Below are 11,358 nucleotides of genomic sequence, written 5' to 3'. Positions count from 1 at the left end.
TAAAATAAAATAATTAATTCCTATGATTCTGCACACAAAATTGCTAAGTTCCTACACATTCTCGCATTTCAAGTTCGTTCCTTGGGCATCCTTGTAGTTCCTGTTCGGCCGCCCCTGGCAGCACCTACTGTATCAGCTATCTCTTCCTCTTCATTTGTTGAATGTACACACAACTTTTCTGTATTGTCTCTGCACTTGGGCACATTAAATTACAACAATCATTTTTTACTTTCATCCATTCTTACAAGTTGGTAACAATGTTTATACTTTTAAAACAAACTTAAAGTTTATTACATTTTGTGGTGGGCCGATCCCGGTGGTACTGCAATACCGGGCCAACCCGCATCGGAGGTAGGGCAAGCCACTAGCACTCCGCCCTGTTCCAAAAATCAGTTTAATATTCTGGTCCTGCGATGCAGGACGTATCAGATATTAAGCTGATAAGAACAGATTTGAAAGCTATTTATTAGCAATATCTAAAACCCTTTACAATATTAAAAACATACTAGAAAATGGAGAGAGGGGCGCCTAGCGCCCGGAAAACCAAAGATTATGGGTGAATTTAAATTAAAACTAATCCCACCGTGCCCCTGGGGCCGGTTCCCTCCCTCAAAGGCGGGAGGTAAGAAGTTACGTTAAATGGGGAACTGGTCCCCGCAAGTCACTACCTAGACTAAAAGAAGTTACTTTAAAACAGAACTAGTCTGTTGCAAGAAAAAACAAAAACCCTCTTAAGATATAAAATGTTCAACGAACAAGGAGCCTAGCTCCTTGCGGTCTTTAAATAACGCAACACACATATGCACTTTTGCCATAACTAAGTTTACTCTGGGGAGTAGCCCCTCCTGAAGTTACTTAAGATATTTTTTGTTTAATGGGCAGGCTGCCTGCCCCAAAGAAACCCAGCTATGGCTGCCCCCCACCCTCTACATCACAGTACCTCCATACTGTTCTCCTAACAAGCTGTTAGGGCGTGCACACCTGACTGGCCTCAGAGAGACCAACCAAACATGGACACCAGAAGGTATTGAAGTCCCTACGAGCCACGACGCGGTGCTGCCCCAGCCAGGGTACGGCCCTATACGCCGTGGCCCCCCCGCCCCCACCGCATCACTCCGAGGAATGACACGATAAGGGCGGGAGCCTAATGGTTAACCTGACTGTAATTAGGTTCTGAATGCTGGCCTACAATTTGTGCACAATCCCTGTTGTGTGCAAGACCAGACCTGGGCAGGGGTGTATTTCCCACTCCTCTTTAGGATTTATAATATTAGGGGGGTGAATTTAAACATTAATATAGAAATGCCAGTTGTTGTGGCCATGCATTATTCTAAAGAACAAGCACCAGATAAATTGAAAGTAAAAAGGGTGGCAGCCTTAGGGGCACTAAAGGCCTGCTCATGACAGACCCTTACCACCCAGTCACCTCAGGTCAGTCCCGCACACACACTTGGGGGCCTTCCTACCACAGATGCTAGATGTTAAATTGGCATAGTAGCCAATGCAAGGATAAATCTTGTAAACAAGCATTCAGTTATTGCTGTTGAGAAGTAGAAGTTAAGTTTGAAAACAGACTTTGGCACTGGCCTCCAACTTTGCAAATCTAAGCATGCCTTAAATACTTTATGTTACACTTGGGAAAAGAAATGAATGAAGATACACAGCAGAGAAATAGAAATTATACAGAGGGTCTAACCATCACAAACTTAAATAATGATCAAACCTGTAAGAGAAGAGAGAAACATACATTGCACTGAAAAAGAAAATTATTGAAATTATTAGGGGGTAGAAAAAAAAATAAAGAATTAAATTTTTTGCTAGAAGAGCTCGCACGAAGTGTTATACAAGCTGTCTAACACCTGCAAACTTAAGATATTTCAAGTAAAGATATTATATGTGGAGTGAAGCTCAGGGCTGAAAACTTTTAAATATTAGACATTGTGCAGAGTATTGATGGAAAACAAGGTGTCTAACACCTGCAAAACTTAAGTAACATCATTGGAGAATACATAAGTTTTAATAAACTACACAAGGTGTCTAACACCCACAAACTTAAAATATCTCAGATGGAGGGGGCAAGCTATTCAGAAATAAACAAATAATGACAAATTAAATTAGAATAAATTATTGTTTTAGGCTACTTAGATAGTATTGTTAACCAGGGAAAAGCAGATTGCAGTTTGTTGAAAGGGGTTGTATTAGTTTGAATGTTATTGTTATTATTGGGGAGAGGAGAAAATCATTAGTTTGGATGTGATGCTACGATGGGTGGTTTAGGTGAATTTTACTGTATTGAGTGTTAGGTTGGACGTTCAAATGTAATTAGTTGTGTGGTAATGTTTACTTTTTGTTACAAGTGTTTGGGATATTATGTGTCATTTAATTTAGTAAGTCAGAGGTTAAAAGTGTGCTATTTTACTAGTGGTTTTTGTATATGGGATTAGAAGAAGTTTGAAATTATTAATCTGAGGGGTGATTTATTTAGGTCTCTGGTGTTGCTGTTGTTTTATATTTGTATTTTATGGCAGTGTTAGGTAGGTGTACTAGGTCAGGGGGGAATTATTATTAAATGCACATGGCTCTATTTTAATTGTGAATTATGAGGAGTGATTGATATTGTGTGACTGGTTGACAGTTGAGGCAGTTGTGTTATTAAGTTTACAAAGTCATTGGAAAATTATTTTTATTGTTAGTGTGTGGCTCTATTTTAATTGTGAGTTAGGTGTTGTGTTGTGGTGAGGTGGCTATTAATGGTGCATGACTTTGTGGAAGTATCTACAGTGGCAAATTTAACTGTGGTGTACAATCGGTAGCTATTATTGTTACATATGGATGTTGCAAGTGCAAGCAGTGTGAGAATTCAGGCATGATTTGACACTTCTTAATAGGGTGGGTGGCAAAAGTGTCCTCGTCAACTAACCTAGGGGTCCAACCACAACATATCCGGTCCAACATTAAAACGTCCGCACACAACACACACTGGCACACGACAGGGCCCGGACAAGCACCCTGCTCCCACGCTGATCCTGTGGTGGAGTGCTGGGGCACTCGGGCCTCTGCTTCTGTTTTCAGCAGAGGGGCTCACAAGTCCCCCCCTTCCACCGGTGATCCAACGGTGGGAGGCAGGTGCCTCCATGGACATCTTCTGTGTTCAGCGGGGAAGGCACCTGCGTCTCTCCCCTCCCACCGGTGGTCCAACGGTGGAGCGCTGGTGCACTCCGGCAGCACTTCTGTTTTCATTGGGAGGGCTCTCAGGTCCTCCCCTTCCAACGGTGGAGGGCTGGTGCCCCCAGCGGTGCGGCGCCGAGTGGCCGATTGTTGGGGCACGAGCCGCGGTGTTGCGGGCACCGCGGCTCCCGGCCTAGGGCCCACATCATGGTTGTGGTCCTGGTCTGCCCCTTGGTCGGGACCACCTTGTCCTCTCCCACCGCCACGACCCCGGCAGGCGGCGCCTCCACCTGGTACTGACGGTGGCCCGTGATGTGTTCTGTATAGATGTCACGGGACCACCTGATGATGTCAGACACCATGAGGCGCCGCATCTTCCGTGCGTACCTCCAGCGGACTCGTAACTGCTGGAGGACGTAGTCGTTGCACGGGTCCCAGGATCCGAGGAACCCGACCTTGAGGGCCTCGTTAAAAACAGTGTAGCCCTGCGCGGTCAGTGTATATGCCAACCCCTGGTAATTTGTGGTCTTAGTGGTCCGCACGAGATCCAAAGCCTGGCTCCGGTTCTCGAACGGGACCGCAACATCCACGATAGAGATCTTCTTCCTGGGCTCGTCCACGACCACCAGGTCAGGACGGAGCAAGGACCCGGTGTGGGGCACGTCACGGTTCACCTGCACCTCCACGCCCGGGTCACTCGGGATGGCAGTGGCCAGCCTGTGCAGCACCGAGTTGTGGCGGTGCTGCCAGGCGGCGGAGTGGCGGCCGCAGTGGTTGAGGACGTGCGGCAGCGTCTCGTTGGGGTGAAAATACCGCCGGCACATGTTGTTCCTCGCTGGTGCTCGCAGAGCTCCGTTCAGGAGCACCACGTTGAGGCGTGCCCTGTGAATGAAGTGCCATTCTGCGAAGCCAGTGAACTTGCCATCCCGGAGGAAGTGGGAGCTGGCGGGGTTCCGGGAGACCGGTTCCATGGCCTTCCCCTGGTCTGGGAGGGCCACGAGTCTCCTTCTGTACTCCTGGCGCCGAGCCGTGGCCAGACGCCGGTAGACCTGGGAGCGTGCCCCGGGACCGACCAGGATGAGGCCCGCGGCACTTTCAGGTGCGGGGATTTCCATCTGGACCTCCTGGAGCTCCTCACTCCAGCACCATTTAGTTCCTGTGCTCTTCTTGAGGCGCCTTCCTGCACTTCGTATGAAGGTCCAGTGGTTCCCCAGGGCGCCGCCATCACGGTTGAACTCGCCCTCGGTCTCCCCGTTGAGGAACCCCACCATGTCGTCTTTGGAGATTTCCTGCTTGCCCAGCTTTTGCTTTGTTGCCTGGAACAAGCTGGACCACGCCCTGTCTTTCACGTCAGGGTCCTTGCATGTCAGGAGCCTGTAGTAATGCGTGACCGTGGCCAAGTTACACATGTCTGCGAGTGGAAGGAGACCAGCTCCCCCCTCATGCGTTGGGGCGTGGACGATGAGCGGAATGGCACGCAAGGGGAGGTGCATCCACTCCTTGCAGTACTTTTACATCTTCTTGTCGAACCGCGTCACCACCGCTTTCCTGATGCGGCCTCCCCTCAAGATGAATTGCAGCCTCGACTGGAGGAATGTCGAGACTGCGTTGATCTTCTGCCAGGGGGCGAGGAGACTGGCGTGAATCTTGTCGAGATCGGCCCCCATGGCTTCCACTTCTTGCTCAGGCGACTGGGCATTCCGGTAACCTGTCGTAACACCAAGGTGACGATACGTGTCGCCCTCAGCGAGTGCGGCGATTGTGACCCCGGCAACCTGCATCACTGTGGGTTGCACCCAAGGTTGCGTTCCAGGCTGGCGCATCAGCCGGCGACCGGTCCTGCAGTCTATATGCAGTGATGCACATTTTCTGGGCTTGAAGCGCAAGCCAGCCCAGTTACCGGCCTCGTTGACCCCATCCAGCAGGTTCTGCAGGCTCTCGTGGTCCCGCCCTATGAGGACGATGTCGGCGTAGGAGAGGATGGCGTGGTGGTGCTCGAGGACAGAGTAGCCCAACTCTTCCTCCCTTCTGGCGGCCGTCCTCAGCACTGCCTCCATGCTGAGGTTGAAGAGGATGGGGCTGAGGGGACGGCTCTTACGGACGCCAGCACGGATCGGGATCTCCTCCGTGAAGCCATCCTCGGAACGGACCTGTGTCGTCCTGCCGTGGTACAGGTCCACGATGAGGGCACGCAGTGACTCGTGAACCCTCATCTCAGTGAGCGAGTGCTGGATGTACGCGTGCGGGAAGGACCCGATGAGTTGGCGAAATCCAGCCAGGCGATGGCGACCTCGCATTTCTTCGCCCTGCAGTCATCCAGGATGGACTGAAGGACAAAGTTGTGCTCCAAGCAGCCCTCGTACTCCATGAAGCCCTTCTGCTGCTTGGAGACGCGCCCGGTCCGGGCGGCCCACACGCCCAGGCGGGCAGCAACCACCGACAAGAACAGCTTGGATATGGTGGTGCTGAGCGCAATCGGACGCCAGTTGTCTGGGACGTCCTTGTTGCCATCCATGTAGATGAGGACCGTGTTGGACCTCTTCCACGATCCGGGGACACGATTGTGGGCGTGCACTGCGGTTTAGAGGGCCGCAAGCACGTGGCAACCTGGGTCAGCCCTCTTCAACAGGTTGTACCTTATGCCATCCTGCCCAGGTGCCGTGTTCTTGGTTCGGGCGAGCTTCTTCGCGACCTCCCTGGTGGTAAAGGGTCTGGCCAGCTCGTCCACCTCTTCCTCCGTTGGATCATCATGAGCCAGCGCGCATCCTGCAGGAGTGGGCCCTACTTCGTAGCCATGATCTGCAAATGTCTCTGTGAAGTAGGCCTGCAGGCGGGCTCTTGCAATCCGGCAATAGGGAGACTCTGTTTCCTGGATCTCCTGCATCGCCTTCTTTGGGTTGGCCCTGTAGAGTTTCTGGATCTTGGCGGCGGCCTCCCCGTCAAAAGCATATGCCGGCCGCCGCCTGCGCAGGCGGGCGGGGTGCCGGGTTCTCCCCGGCCACCCCTCGCTCTTTCGCCACCCCCTGGAGCACGTGCCGCGCCCCCCTCTTCTTCTCGTTCCTTGAGGGCGACGACAAACTCTATATACTCATCGCAGACGTGCTCCAGGGATTCCCAGTCCTCAGCTGCCGAGATCCGAGCCATCCACTCCAGCTGGACTTGGCTGGGCCGGACCTCGTGTTCGCCGTCTTCTCCTTCATCTTCCGAGGAGGACTTGTGGTCTGCCGCCTCGGCTGGGCGTCCTCGGACCTGGTGGCGGGTCTCCCTGGGCTGCTGGCCTTGATGCGCCCGGGGGACCTCCTCTCGTACCTCCCGGGCATTCTGGGTGGGCAGCCCAATGCCAGGACCAGACAGCTCCCGCGCGGCCGGGGGAGGCCGTACCCTCCCCCCGGCCACGCCCACAGTTGGCTCCTCCGGCGTCGGCACCTCCGCCTGCACCTCGGCGTCGGCACCTCCGCCTGCACCTCGGCGTCGGCAGCCTCCTGCTCTGGGGCGACGTCATCTTCCGTCTGCGTCCCCATCTCACATCTTCCTGGCAGCTCGTCATCATGGTCTGGATCAGTTTGGGTTCCTCCCTCCGAGTGCAGGAGTGGGAACCTGATGAGGTGGGCTGGCACCACGTGCAACTCCGGTGCAGTCCGCTGATCAGGTGTGCTCCCCCCAGGAGACATACTGGGGGCATCTCCGGTCTGCCAGTCCCTGGGTGGTAGACCCTCTCCTCTCCCCTCCACTGCTCCGGTGCACTCCTGCTCCGGCACCGGCGCTGGGACATTCTCCCGTTCGGGATAGGAGGGATGGAACGCCGGACCTGGTGACGGCCTCGGGTGCAGCGGCAGCATCCTTGACATAAACTCGGCCGCCTCCTCCTCATTGGTGGTCACCTGCGCGGACGCAGGTGACGGAGTCCCTTTGGGTGCGGGTGATCTGGGGCGGGGTGTCGTGTGTAGTGACAGTGACAGCTTCTTCCTGCGGCACAGAAATAAAGCCTCCCTCCCCGTTTCATCGTTGTGCGCCGGCGTGACGGGTCCAGGTGATGTCCTTCTCTTCTTCCTGGGGGGCAAAACAATACACGTCTGCTGGCCTTCTTCTCGTTCAGGCGGACAGAGACGGTGGGAGGGACCAGGCACCGGAGACGGCAGCCGCGGCGGCATTGGCCGGGGATGCGGATCATCAGCGTCTTCATCTGAGGAGCGCCGTGCCTCCCGCGCCCGGCGTGCCGCGAGTCTCCGCACCTCTGCTCTATGCACTTTGGTAACGTGGTTCAGAGCCACCCTCAGCGGATATCCAGCGCCCGAAAATGCGGAAGCACAGAACCTGCAGCGGAACTCCACCCCAGTCACCTCTGGGTGGTTTCTCTTCATGTGCTTCCACATGTCCGACCATGCTGAGTACCGCCCCCGGATCCTCAGCCCGAAGCCATGCGTCCCACACAGGATGCACGTCAAATCGGCCGGTAGCGGCACCGGCATGCGCAGGAACCCCGGCTCACCCGGGTCACGCACCAGGGACACCATCTCCCGAACGGCAACCCTCTCATCCTCCTCATCGTCAGACGCGAGATCCGAGTCCGTACCATCAGCCTCAGGCAGCGCCAGCTCGATGCCCTGGCCTGGGTGCACCGTCTCAAAATGCAGCCTCGCTGCCCTCAGGGACCGGATCTCTTCATGTGGCCTACAGATCTCTCACCGAAACCATAGCCCCGCAGAGTCATGAGCCTGGCGCACATGCACAGCCAGATCAGCCAGTCGTCCGAAGACAGACCCGAACTGCTGAAGCCGCACACACGCTGGGCACTGGATCTCCTCTGGGGCCGGCAACGCCACGAAACTGGGACGCACAGGCATCCTGAAAGACACTTACACTAACATTAAGAGAACGACACAGCCGCACAGCAGCAAACAGCTAGATCTGTAAAAGAACAATATATACAAAATCTTATAACAAGATTACACTAAGGGTATGTATAGAGTACCCTGAAAAAAAAAAGAAAACAATAGACTCTGAAAATATACAATTAACGACCTAACAATATATAAAACTCTATTAAATATAAACTCTGAATGGTAAATAAAACTCTACTTAAAGCTAATCAGGTACAGGCCACTAGAAAAAAACAACACAAAGTCACAATCGGTGGGGCTGCTACTCGGTGAACCAAGAAGCAACAGTCAAATCCGGGGGTGTAGCGGTGAGCCGAGTGCCGGGCTCAAGAGTCAGGCACTCCTCTCCTGGGCAGCTGTAAACAGACAAGCGACGACCGCTTCTGGAGCAGTTCACTGTCCTGAGAAGAACTACACAGGCGGCTCAAGACACTACAAGGTCACTGGTTGTGCCTTAGGTTTCTGGAACACTTGGGGGGTGTACAAATGCGTCAAGGGCTGGGCCTTACAACAGAAGTACACTAGAGTGCTGAAAGGAAGCTAAACACAACAACAGAACACTTACAAAAGTTGCAACACAAAAAACTAGCACAACACAGACAAGAGACAGTTACTCACTTACCGATCAGCACTACAAAGGAAACCCAATTTACAAACAAACAAGACAGGTACAGGTGCTTGAAACTAATTAATTAAGTAAATATGGTTGCAGTGAAGGTATAAGAATTTAAATGGAATTAAGTTAAAAAATTTAACAGCTTTATTGGTAAATTACTATGGATAAAAGTTAAAAGGTAAATATATTAAATCTGCAAGAGAATTAAGAAATAATCAATTAATTAAATATTATAATATATATACTCAATAACTATCACTTTAATTACCAATTAATAGTTACTCTGAAAACAATATGGCATATTTAATCAGCAAGGGAAATATAGAAATAAATAGTACTTTAATTTATTTTAAGCTAGTTTGGAAAGAAAGCAATATGGCGGATTCAAGCACAATAACAAGTCACTGAACAAATACAATAAACACACAAGACAAACACGACACTCAACCCCTGGTGTGCATATCTTTGGACACGAACAGGAAGTCACATGCGAAGCATCTGTGAAGAAGAAGGAAGTTGAAAAATGGCGACCGACCTCGCTAAATAACTCAACCACGAGGTCGCGAAAAACTGAATTTAAAGTTAAGCAGACAAATTACACTGAAACTATTTATGGGAAAAATTAAATCACTGAATATGGAATTATTAACTGCCCCTAGTTATGAATTTAAATTAGAATTAAACACGATTACACTAGATATGCCTGGGCACAAGGCAATATAATTATGGCGAGCAATGTGAATTTAAGCCAAAATAAATACTGAAGTTACTTTAAATGTTAAACAATTGAATTATGAATATGGGAAAATTAAGAGACTGGCAAAAACTTAACAGAAACTATAGGATGGACACAGATTATTGACAAGTGACTGTCGGCCATTGAACACACACAGTCAGAGGACAGGCTCAAGAAAAACAATTACACAGGCTCAAGAAAAACAATTATACAGGCTCAAGAAAAACAAGATTGGGAAGGGGTTCCAAAGGCCTTTGGGGGCGACGATCTTCGACTGTATTTACGCGACTCGCCTTGAAGCTATTAATTAAATTGACAAGAAATTAAATATGGTATTTGCCCGAGCTAAAGAATTTGTTGTCGCCTGGCCTACTAGCCCCTGAATAATAGTATTTAGCCGGCTACTCAGTGTTCGGTAGAGAGGGTTCGGGCCGCGTGGCCAAGGGACTAAGTCACCAGGATAGCAATTAATACACTCAAAGACGGTTTCCAGGTTCTTTATATACGGAAAATCAAACCCTTTACAAGGGGCTGCTGCGTTCCCGCCTGTGACCGATCCTGTAGGGCGGAGCCCGGTTCCGCGCACTGTTGCTGTATGGGAAAATACGTGATGTCCCGTTCGTGAGGAGCAAGACCCGAAAATTACCGTGCAAACGAAGGCGAAAATCCAGCCCGCAAAAGAACTCTGCGACTCTTAAACTACCGGAGAAAACTGGCACGCGAGAGAAGTGACTGACTGCACACCGCGACTGAATGACACGATGACACACCTAAATGACCACACGACTGTGACAAAGGAATCACTTCCTCCCGGCAATGCATGAACTGCAGCGAGACACCGCGCCCATTCTCACCGTCTCGGAGAGCTCTCGTAGACACGTCTGTCGCCTCCTGAGTCCAGCTGCCGACTGACTCCCTCCCCGCCTCGCGCGTCCCACCCCTCCTCGAGAGTCCCACCCCTCCTCGCGAGCCCGCGGAACACGCTGATTGGTCACAGGCGGAAGCCACTGCCTTGGTGCCCGGTGAACACGTGATAACTTATTCTACATAACATTTCATACAATATAATAAACTATCTACAACAAAGAAAACACGACCCTTCAAATAATAATAAAATACACCAGTTACAATAAGTAATGTTAAAAAATATATACAACTATTCGTCCCGTCTGGTTATTAAGTATTTACATTAATTATCACTGGCGCGTGAACCTCCCCCCTGCCCTAGCCGCACTGCACATCGGCGCACACGCAACACAGGGCAGGAGAAGGCGTTGGCGTAGCATAGCGGGCTATGCGAGCTGGTTCGACCCTTGGGTCGACGTCAAATTTAAACACAAGGGCGAGACTTTGTGTAAAAGTTAAATTATGGACAGCAAGATCAATTACTGGTATTAATTAAATAAAGGTGATTATTAAATAAATATAAGAACTGCAATAAAAAAATTGACTTTAAATTATTAGATATGAAATAGCAACTAAAGTTACTCAGAGAATATAGGGTATTACTGTAAATAAATTAATAAAGAAAAATTATTTTTCGGTGAACAGTAAAACCTGCGAGTCGCGAATGCAAGTTACAGTCGGGAACCTGAAATGGGGCTTACATAATAAAACACTGAGTTGTAGAAATTACAAGGTGATAGTTTGGCACTTGGAAAATTAAAAACGAGATAAGAAGTTACTTTACTTTAATAGCTATGCAGAAGTTAACAATTCAAATGTAACAATTTAAACTTTTAAATGTTTGCAAGAAAAGATGGCCGCGATTAACGAATTTTATTCAAATAAACAAACAACAAATGGCCAGGCAAATAGAAATTTAAACAATTAATGCAAGATGGCCGAAAGCTTGCAGCAAGAAAACAAGTAAACAAACAAGATGGCCGAAAGCTTGCAGCAAGAAAACAAGTAAACAAACAAGATGGCCACAAGAATTTACTTTAAAATTAAAAACA

General features: G+C 50.0%; 1 pseudogene; it reads right to left on the bottom strand.

The window, feature by feature from the left end:
• Positions 1 to 297: 297 nt before the first annotated feature.
• LOC134528649 (U2 spliceosomal RNA) lies at positions 298 to 480 on the bottom strand (annotated as a pseudogene).
• Positions 481 to 11,358: the final 10,878 nt, after the last annotated feature.

Source organism: Bacillus rossius, chromosome 1 (assembly GCF_032445375.1).
Source record: "Bacillus rossius redtenbacheri isolate Brsri chromosome 1, Brsri_v3, whole genome shotgun sequence".
NCBI classification, from domain to species: Eukaryota; Metazoa; Arthropoda; class Insecta; order Phasmatodea; family Bacillidae; genus Bacillus; species Bacillus rossius.
This window is presented reverse-complemented; position numbering and strand designations above follow the sequence as displayed.